Here is an 11,686-nt window from a genome sequence, read left to right on the forward strand (position 1 = left end):
AAGATGAAGGCTTGACAGTAGGTGCTGAGGATGAGGGTTGAGCGGTCTGTGAAGTGGAGAGATATGATTCTAACAGGTAAAAAAATTACTGTACGGGTATGTGAACCACTATCCCTAATGATATTGACTGTTAATATTCTACCCAAACATAGTCTGATTTAAACTGAAACTATTTTTAGATTTTATGCACAAATAAGTCAAGTAAAGAATCAGAATTTAATATCAGAACTTAGACTTATATCAGAACTTAACAGTTATCAGAACATAATTTCTTAACTCGAAAAATGAACGCCTATTTTAGTAAGTCCTCGCACAAATTCTAATTTAGATTCTTCAGAACTTAATCATCAGAACATGCAATCAGAACTTGTCCTCAGAATTTGTGCAATGTGACACATAAAATGTTTATCTAAAATAACATGGATCACAACAGTTATTTTCATCATTCATATGGAGTGTTTAGTGTGTGCATTAAGCTAATTATCAGACAAAGAGTAGAGTCTGATTCACTTCAGTACATCTTAGAAATAAGGCATAACTAAAATTTTACTAAAAACCTGTCATTATTATGAAACCTACTTTTGAATGAGTTCATGCTTGAGTCCACCTCAACTATTTTGTGCTAATTTTATGCATCTTTTTAAATTCCATTTTACAGTGGCTTCTTAGTGTAAGTGAGTCACGACTGCTTATCAGAATTTATGTTATTATCAGAGTATTTCTCCAGTAATCATAGAGTGTGAAAAGTCACCAAGAAAATATTTTGCTTTTCTGATGCATATTTACTTAATACCAGCAATGCACTTGGGTCGTTCCTTCCACATTTTTACTCTAGATCTCAAAGGAGTACCTGAATTTTAATCCTTGAATCTTTTCTTTTTCTTTTGATAAGAGAGGTTTATCAGCACTTAATACATTCAACAGATTTACTGGCGTCAGAACTTAACATATGAGAAGCATTATTCTAGTTTGTGACTTAGTAATAAGATAGACAAAGTAAACTAAACTAAGCTCAATATCAGAATTTGCTTATGTCAAATATATTTCCACAGAAATAATTACTTCTAACATGGGATCCCTAGTTTATTTAAGACTACTAGGTCAGCATCTAGCACAGGTATCCTCATAGGATTGAATGGTTACATAAACAGACATATCATTTTCAGAGTTTAGAAAGTGACATCAGACAACAGTCAGTACTTAAGCAAATTTTCAATTAAGCACAGAATACACAAAGAGAGTAATTTCTGTAAATACTGATCAGAAAGTCTGATGCATCAGAACAAAACTAAGCAGATTTAGAGAAAGAACCTGAAACCATTCCAAGTTCATTTACCAATCTTGTAAAAGTAGCTTCACACAGTGGTTTTGTGAAGATATCTGCTAGTTGTTGATCTGTTGGAACAAAGTGCAATTCCACTGTACCTTCATCCACATGTTCCCTTATGAAGTGGTACCTAATGCTGATGTGCTTTGTCATTGAGTGTTGAACTGGATTACCAGTCATAGCAATAGCACTTTGATTATCACAGTAAATAGGGATTTTGAAATATGTTAACCCATAATCCAGTAACTGATTCTTCATCCAAAGAATCTGTGCACAACAGCTTCCTGCAGCAATGTACTCTGCTTCTGCAGTTGATGTGGAAATTGACTTTTGTTTCTTGCTAAACCAAGAAACCAATCTGCCTCCAAGAAATTGACAGCTTCCACTTGTGCTTTTCCTGTCAATTTTGCAACCTGCAAAATCTGCATCTGAGTAACCTATTAGTTTAAAATCTGATTCTCTGGGATACCACAATCCCAGATCAGCTGTTCCCTTAAGATACTTGAATATTCTTTTCACAGCTGTTAAGTGAGGTTCTCTTGGATCTGCTTGAAATCTTACACAAAGACAGGTAGCATACATGATATCAGGTCTACTAGCAGTTAGATAGAGTAGAGAGCCAATCATACCTCTGTAATCAGTAATATCTACTGATTTACCAGTATCCTTGTCCAGTTTTGTTGCAGTGGCCATGGGAGTGGATGCACTTGAACAATCTTGCATTCCAAATTTCTTCAGCAAGTTTCTGGCGTACTTAGTTTGACAAATAAAAGTGCCTTCTTCATTCTGCTTGACTTGAAGGCCCAGAAAATAGCTAAGTTCCCCCATCATACTCATCTGATACCTTGACTGCATCAGTTTGGCAAACTTCTTGCAAAGTCTGTCATTTGTAGAACCAAAAATGATATCATCAACATAAATCTGGACCAGAAGTAAGTCCTTTCCATGGTTGAGGTAGAATAGTGTTTTGTCTATAGTTACTATGTTAAATCCACTTTCCAGAAGAAACTGAGCTAAAGTCTCATACCATGCTCTAAGAGCTTGCTTAAGTCCATAAAGTGCTTTATCAAGTCTGTAGACATAATCTGGATATTTGGAATCTACAAATCCTGGAGGTTGTTCAACATATACACCCTCCTCCAATTCTCCATTGAGAAAAGCACTTTTCACATCCATTTGAAAGACAGTAAACTTTTTGTGAGCAGCATAAGCCAAAAATATCCTTATGGCTTCTAACCTAGCAACTGGTGCAAATGTTTCATCATAATCAATTCCCTCCTGTTGAGAATATCCTTTTGCAACCAGCCTTGCCTTATTCCTTGTAATTATGCCATCACTATCAGTTTTGTTTCTGAATACCCATTTTGTACCAACAACAGATCTATTCTTTGGTCTTGGCACTAGGGTCCAGACTTTGTTTCTTTCAAATTCATTTAACTCTTCTTGTATTGCTTGTACCCAATCATCATCTTGAAGAGCTTCTTCCACTTTCTTTGGCTCAGTCTGAGAAAGAAAAGAATTGTAAAGACATTCGTTAGAAGTACCTGTTCTAGTTCTGACACCTGCATCAGGATTTCCAATTATCAAATCAGGTGTATGTGATTTAGTCCACTTCCTTGCAGATGGAAGGTTTTCTCTAGAACTGGATGCTCCCCCATGATCCATGCTGTCTTCAATTTCATTTTCTGATGCTCCCCCTGAAACTATGCTCTCTGAGTTGGATTCTTCAGAATTTAGATTTTCAGTACTATCAGAACTTGGCTTATCAGAACATGACGAATCAGAACTTGAAGAGCCGGATGTATGTTCTGATGCTTCTTGAGATGTGGTAATATCTTGAGTATGCCCCCCCTGCATAGGTGTATCTTCCTTTGGCGTAGTCACCACAGTTTCAATAACATCAGAGTTTAATCCATCAGAGTTTGCAGTATCAGGACTTATATTGTCAGGATTTTCAGTATCAGAATTTGAGTCTTCATTTTCAAATCTCAGTTGATCATGATCAATAAAATCTTCAAGTCTAGTAATCTTCTTGTCATCAAAAGAGACATTGATATATTCCATGACCACTCTTGTTCTCAAGTTATAGACTCTGAAGGCTTTTATGGAAAGTGGATATCCAACAAAGATTCCTTCATCAGCTTTTAGATCAAATTTGGATAGCTGTTCAGGATGAGTCTTAAGAACAAAACACTTGCATCCAAATACATGAAAATACTTCAGATTTGGCTTCTTGTTCTTCACCATCTCATATGGTGTCTTTCCTTGCTTGTTAATGAGTGTTGCATTTTGAGTAAAATAAGCAGTCTACACAGCTTCATCCCGGAAATAGGTTGGAAGCTTTGCTTCTTCAAGCATTGTACGTGCAGCTTCAATGAGAGTTCTATTCTTCCTTTCAACAACTCCATTTTGCTGTGGAGTTCCAGGAGCAGAGAATTCCTGACTAATTCCATGGTTTTTGCAGAACTCTTCCATTATCAAATTCTTGAACTCAGTGCCATTATCACTCCTTATAGTTTTCACAGAGTCTTTGACCAATTTATCCAGTTGATTGACATGATCAATCAAGATAGATGCAGTTTCACTTTTTGTGTGCAAGAAATACACCCATGTGTATCTGGTGAACTCATCCACTATGACCAAAGCATATTTCTTCTTTGCAATAGACATGACATTCACTGGACCAAATAGATCAACATGTAGTAGGTGATAAGGCTCAAGAATTGATGATTCAGTCTTGCTCTTGAATGAGGATTTTCTTTGTTTAGCCTTCTGACAAGAATCACAAAGGCCATCAGGAGCAAATACTGACTTTGGCAGTCCTCTCACAAGATCTTTCTTGACTAATTCATTTATATTGTTGAAATTTAAATGAGAGAGTTTCTTGTGCCAATTCCAGCTTTCTTCAATTGATGCTCTACTCATCAGACAGATTGCAGAACCATCAGTACTTGTTGAAAGCTTAGCTTCATAAATGTTACCACGCCTGTATCCTTTCAGAACAACTTTGCCTTTAGATTTACTCACAACTTCACAGTGTTCTTCAAAGAAATCAACATGATAACCTCTGTCACATATTTGACTTATACTCAACAGATTGTATTTAAGTCCTGCCACGTAAGCATCAGAACTTGATTATTATTAGAATTTAAAGGTCATCAGAATATGGCTTCTGATCTTGTTACTGGTGCAAATGTTTCATCATAATCAATTCCCTCATGTTGAGAATATCCTTTTGCAACCAGCCTTGCTTCATTTCTTGTAATTATGCCATCACTATCAGTTTTACTTCTGAACACCCACTTTGTACCAACAACAGTTCTATTATTTGGTCTTGGCACTAGGGTCCAGACTTTATTTCTTTCAAATTTATTTAACTCTTCCTGCATTGCTTGCACCCAATCAGCATCTTGAAGAGCTTCTTCCACTTTCTTTGGTTCAGTCTGAGAAAGAAAATAATGATAGAGACATTCATTTGATGTTGTTGTTCTAGTTCTAAAACCTGCTTCAGGATTTCCAATAATCAAGTCAGATGTATGTGCTTTAGTCTACTTTCTTGCAGATGGAAGGTGATCTCTAGAACTGGATGCTCCCCCATGATCCATGTTGTCTCCATCAACATTTTTCTAATACTCCCCCTGAAATTATGCTCTCTGAGTTGGATTCTTCAGAATTTGAGTTTCCAGAATTATCAGAACTTGGCCCATCAGAACTTGATGAATCAGAACTTGAAGAGCCTGTTCTTGGTTCTGATGCTTCTTGAGATGTGGTTGGATCTCAATATGCTCCCCCTGCACAGGTGCATTTTCCTTTGGCGTAGTCACCACAGTTTCAATAACATCGGAGTTTAACCCATCAGAGTTTGCAGTATCAGGATTTAGACTATCAGAATTTACAGAATCAGAATTTAAAACTTCATTCTCAAATCTCAGCTGATCATGATCATTGAAATCTTCAAGTCCAGTAATCTTCTTATCATCAAAAGAGACATTGATAGATTCCATGACAACCTTTGTTCTTAAATTGTAGACTCTGAAGGCTTTTGTGGAAAGTGGATTTCCAACAAAAATTACTTCATCAACTTTTAGATCAAATTTGGATAGCTGTTTAGGATGAGTCTTAAGAATAAAACACTTGCATCCAAATACATGAAAGTACTTCAGATTTGGCTTCGTTTTCTTCACCATCTCATATGGTGTCTTTCCATGCTTGTTGATAAGTGTTGCATTCTGAGTAAAACAAGCAGTCTGCACATCTTCAGCCCAAAAGTAGGTTGGTAACTTTGCTTCATCAAGCATAGTTCTTGCAGCTTCAATAAGAGTTCTATTCTTTCTTTCAACAACTCCATTTTGCTGTGGAGTTCCAGGAGCAGAGAATTCCTGCTTTATTTCATGGTCTTTGCAGAACTCTTCCATTATCATATTCTTGAACTCAGTGTCATTATCACTTCTTGTGATTTTCACAGAGTCTTTGACCAATTTATCCAGTTGTTTGACATGATCAATCAAGATAGATGCAGTTTCACTTTTTTTGTGCAAGAAATACACCCATGTATATCTGGTAAACTCATCTACTATGACTATAACATATTTCTTCTTTGTAATAGATATGACATTCACTGGACCAAATAGATCAACATGTAGTAGGTGATAAGGCTCAAGAATTGAAGATTCAGTCTTGCTCTTGAATAAAGATTTTCTTTGTTTTGCCTTTTGACATGAATCAAAAAGGCCATCAGGAGCAAATACTGATTTTGGCAGTCCTCTCACAAGATCTTTCTTGACTAGTTCATTTATATTGTTAAAATTTAAATGAGAGAGTTTCTTGTGCCAATCCCAGCTTTCTTCAATTGATGCTCTGCTTAACAGACAGATTGCAGAACCATCAGAACTTATTGAAAGCTTGGCTTCATAAATGTTACCATGCCTGTATCCCTTCAGAACAACTTTGCCTGTAGATTTGCTTACAACTTCACAGTGTTCTTCAAAGAAATCCACATGATAACCTCTGTTACAGATTTGACTAACACTCAGCAGATTGTGTTTAAGTCCTGAGACTAGAGCTACTTTTTCAATGATGACATTCCCAAGATTGATATTGCCATATCCCAGAGTTTTTCCCATGTTGCCATCTCCATGAGAAACTCCTGTTCCAGCTTTCTCCACAAAGTCTGATAGCAGGGCTTTATTTCCAGTCATATGTCCTGAACATCCACTGTCCAGAACTAGGATGTTTTTCATGTTGCCCTGCAATCACAAAAACCACTAATGATTAGTTTTAAGGACCCAGACTTGCTTGGATCCTTTGGCCTTATTGTTAGGTCACACACACTATAGAAGGGGGTTGAATACAGTATTTACTACAATCAAATCGAATATAAGAACTCAAGTAACAGAACACAGATTTTATTCAACACAATAAACTCTGTTACAAAGAACTGTTCTCTCTCAGTGATGAACAAATTATCACGAGAGATGCTAGGGTTACAAAGAATAATATCCTCGAATAAGATAACACATATAGTGTAAACCCTATGTCTGTGTTTATATACTACACAGTTACAAGATAATCTTATAATTGATATCGAATATAATTCTGCTTCCTAATATATATCAATCAGTTATCTTTTCTTCCAAGTATTCTATTCTTCATAGAATTCTTCTCCATGCATATCTCTTCTTATGTTTGTCTTGATCTTCTTTCCTTTCAATCAGCCGTCTTCCTTATCTAAACGTCTCCTTAAATCCTGATATTATTACCTGATAAATATCTCCTGATAACTTAAGTTCTGATATCTTAAGTCCTGACTTCAGTATAAGTACTGATTTCCAGTTAAGTATTAATTTGTCCTGTTAAGTAAGATCTGAAAACTAAACACAAATCATCATTAGACATGACATCACAAATATATCTAACAATCTCCCCCAACTTGTAAATTAGCATAATATACAAGTTCAACAGATATTTGATGATGTCAAAAATATTAAGTACAAATGCATGAGAATTTGACTAGATAACTACAACTTACAGTCCTTATAGCCTTACCATCCTTAAAGTCTGATTTCAGCTTCAGTCTGTATATCCTTCAGAATTTAAGCAGTTGTAGATCTTTGACTTGGCTTCAATTTCTGATCTCTTTGATATCAGGAGTTATTCTGAGATAGTTCTTCAACAGACATCTCTCAGCATATTCAAGTTCATTGACCATCCTCCTTTTAGCATTTTTCAATTCAACTGTATCTTCACCAGTTTGAAAGATAGCAGCCCTGAGATCATTTATTTTAGCTTTTCTTATATCCTGATCGAGTCTGATTATAAAGGCTTCATCAGACTCCTGATTGAATTCAAGTCCCTTAATACCAGAAAATGTAGTGATGATCTTTGCGGTATTAGGCTTCATTTCAACAATTTCTCCACTGTGAGATCTGTACTTAGGACAGTATGGGCTGTCAGACTTTACAGAGTAAAGCCTCTTTTGTCTTTGAATATTTGATTTTAAATAACCTGTAGCATCATCTGTTGATCTGTTTTTCACTTGAAGTAGGAATATAACATGTTCTAGTTCTTCAAAATACTTCAATGGAATAACATTCTTCCTAATATGGAATACCCTCCCATCTGTCATAAAGTATAACATAACATCTTCTTTCAAAACAGAGTGGTAAACCATTTGTACAGATTCAAGTTGATTCAATCTCTCAGGAGTTGTACCTACTCCTGGTTCACTCAAGGAAGTTGGATCATTGGTAGTATTGTTTACTCTCTTCTCTTTAGAACTACCCAATCCTGATTTGTCTTTTGCTTCCTTTCCTGTAACAACTCTTGCTTCAAAACCACTTGATGTAGTCTTCAAAGGTTGAGTCTGTTGAGCTTTTGTAAAACCAGGTAGTAACATCCTTGAAGGTTTAATATGAGCAATGTCAGAGGTTTCCTTTTCTTTATCTTCTGATATCAAGCCAACTTGAGCTATGTCAGAGGTTGCTTGCTTCACTGTAATATCAGAATTTACTAAGTCCTGATCTTGAACAACATGAGCTCTGTCAGAGGTTGTTTGAATATCCTTTTTCTTCAAAATCAGACTAGCATCTTCATCAGATTTTGTCTCCAGATCCATGATTGGCATATATACAGTAAAACCTCTATAAATTAATATAGTTGGGACCGGAGAATTCTATTAATTTAGAGAGGTATTAATTAATCGATAAATTAATAATTATTAATTTATAGAGAATTTTCGGTAGCAAACAAAATTAACTTTTGATTAAATTTTTATTCACATAAATTTAAATAAAATGAATTGTACAATTTATATTTTATACTTAATTCAATTAATTCAATGTATATGAATTTAGAAAGTCAATGTAATGTACAATATATTAGATTCAAAGTCCATATAGTGTATAAGTTAAATTCATTGTATTTTACATAGAAAATATTCAATGTATATTAGGAAAATTCAAAGTACATGAATTAATTTAATTCATTGTATTTTACATAGAAAGTATTCAATGTATGTGTAGTCATAAAATATATTATATATACTGTATATACAGTACTAGATTGGGGGAAAAATTATACAAACAAAACAATGGCTTCTCATCTAAAAGGTGTCACAAAATCAACAATGACGGATGAAGCAAGAAAAGCATTATGTGAGTATAGAAGAGATTGCAAACACCATCCTTGAAAATAGTGTTGAAGATGATCTTGAAGACGATACAACACCGTTGGAGCCGGTTACACGTAAAGAAGCACTCAAGGCATCAAAAATGCTTAATAACTTTTTGATGCAACATGAAAGCACCACACCCGAGCTTTTGGATGCAATAAGGAAGATTAGGGATGAGCTTCATGTTGATTTAAATTATATGAAAAAGCAAACTACAATTGAATCATATTTTACAAAGATGTAATAGCTATATTTTTATGAATATAAGGGAATTATTAATTTATAGTTTTATTGGGACCATATTTTTATACAGGGTTTTCAAAAAAATTATTATCTTATTATCTTATCGAAATTGATCATTTTTTGAACTGGCCCAAGTCGGGACCAGACAAAATTATTAATTTAGAGAGACTATTAATTAATCGAGTATTAATTTACAGAGGTTTTACTGTACCTTTACAGGTTCATCAATTTTTTCTTTGCCCTTGGATCTTGGATCTTACCTCCACTTGTGATTTGGCTTTGGTTGCCTCAGAAATTGTCTTCTCCTTAATCACAATACCCTTAGGTTTTGGAAGTTTCTTTTTAACAACAGAAGCTTTAGACTTGGAGTTGAAATTTCCTGCTTTAAGTCTAGCTTCTTCTTCCTTTAGACTTTCAAAGTCCAAACCTGGATTTTCTTTGAGAAATAATCTCTTTGAAATTTCTTCATCAAGCTCCAGATGTCCAGTAGAACTTATCATTTTACCAGTATCAGAACTTATTCTTCTCCCAGTATCAGAACTTAATCTCTGTATAGAAGTTTCGGTTGTCTTTGATGAAGAACCTTTGCCTTGACCATGACCTCTACCCATTCCAGAGTTTCCCTGGTCATCATTTCCATCATCCTTACCCTTCAGTACTTGACTAGATTTGCATTTGGACTTAATCACTTTCTCCCCCTTTTTGGCATCAGCAAGTAAAAGAAGAGAGACAAGCAATTCCACTGAGGATTGGATCTTATTGAGTTGAGTTTGCTGAGAAGCTTGATTCTTTAGAATTTCAGAAATTTGATCTTGTTGCTTCTCCTGAGTCTTTTCAATATACCCAATTCAGTCAAAGGTTGGCTTGAAAAATCTGTTTTTTTCCAATTTTATATTCATATCTTGCTGGATCAGAGATTCTTGAATTTTGTTCACCTTGTCATGAGTTATTGAGTGTTGACCTTGAAGGTGCCTTGTACTCAATGAAGTAACTCTAAGCTGTGCCTTGAAATCATCATTTATCAGCATTTCATCACCTTTAGCAAGGTGCTCAGCAAGAATTTTTTCATTAGGAACAAAAGTAACTTTGTTCCACTCCTTAGTCCACTCCTTTCCTCTATGAGTTTCACTCCAAGGTACTGGTGCATCCTCTCTAACAAACTTCTTGATCAAATCAGCTTTGTTAACTATTTGTTGAGGTGCATATCCTGAAGGACCAGCTGCATCAACATCTACATTTATAGCAGCTTCACTATTAATTTCAGCATTGTCAGCATCAAAACTTACAGAGTCTGCAGTATCAGCATCCTCTGATAAAATAACAGTATGGGAGGCTATAGAGGCTTCAACATCATCCTCTAAATTCTGATCTGCAACTAAGTTCTGATCAACATCCAAATTTTGATGCCCACCTAAAATCTGATCTTCACCATCTAGATTCAGAACTGGTGTTGATGGAATATCTGTATTGAAATCAGCATCCAAAATTGGTATTGTTGGTGGAGTGAGTTGAGTTGGTGGAGCTTCCAAGTACAGAACCTCAGGCACAACCAAGTTATGTATGTCTATTTCAGCATTTGTACCTGGGTCTTCAACATGTACTGGATTAATGATAGGAGACATAGGAACTCTATCCTGAGAAGTTTCTTGAACTTTAGTTGGTGACAGTGGTGGTGTAGATTAAGTGGCTTCAGCAAATTCTGGTTGTACAGAAGGAAGAGATTCAATCACAATTGGGTCTTTTGGGATCAGAGATTCCTGACCCCCTTCCTTAGCTGCTGCTTCCCCATCTTCTGAATCTGACTCAACTGTGTCCCTGTAAGCTCTTTGTTTCTTCACTTTCTTCAAGGAAGGAGACACCGTGGGAGCTTTATAATCAGAATTTATCTTTCTAAGCCTTTTGAGGGGTCTAAAACTCCCAATTTCAGTCTGAGAAGTGATCTTCTCAGCTTCTACAATAACAGGTTCTGATAGAGGAACCTATTCCTCATTATCTGACTCATCTTTTAGAATAATTCTCGATCTCTTCTGCTGAGACTGAGGTACAGTCTTTGTCCTCTTGGGTTTGGAAGATAAAGGCTTCACTGGATGTGCTGAAGGTTGAGGTTGAGAAGTTTGAGGTTGGTGAGAGATGGTATGTTCTGATGGCTGTTGTGTTGGCTGTGATGTGTTGGTGGGTGAACATCAGGGTAAACAGATGTGTATGTTTATGGATCAGTATTTACCAAGATCTGTTTTACTGACTGAGGAATATGTAATGGTCTCAACACTTGTTTCTTATTGTCATTATTTAACAAATCATTAAAAGCCCTTTCTGCAAGCTTAAAGGGTGGAATTAAGTCACTGGCAGGTTGGGGTTCATCACAATAGAAAGTATGTATAAGCTGACAGAATCTAGCAAAGTATTCTACATTCCTATCCTCTATCATCCTATCCCCTATGAAACCT

This window comes from Apium graveolens, chromosome 3, assembly GCF_009905375.1.
Source record: "Apium graveolens cultivar Ventura chromosome 3, ASM990537v1, whole genome shotgun sequence".
Lineage (NCBI taxonomy): Eukaryota > Viridiplantae > Streptophyta > Magnoliopsida > Apiales > Apiaceae > Apium > Apium graveolens.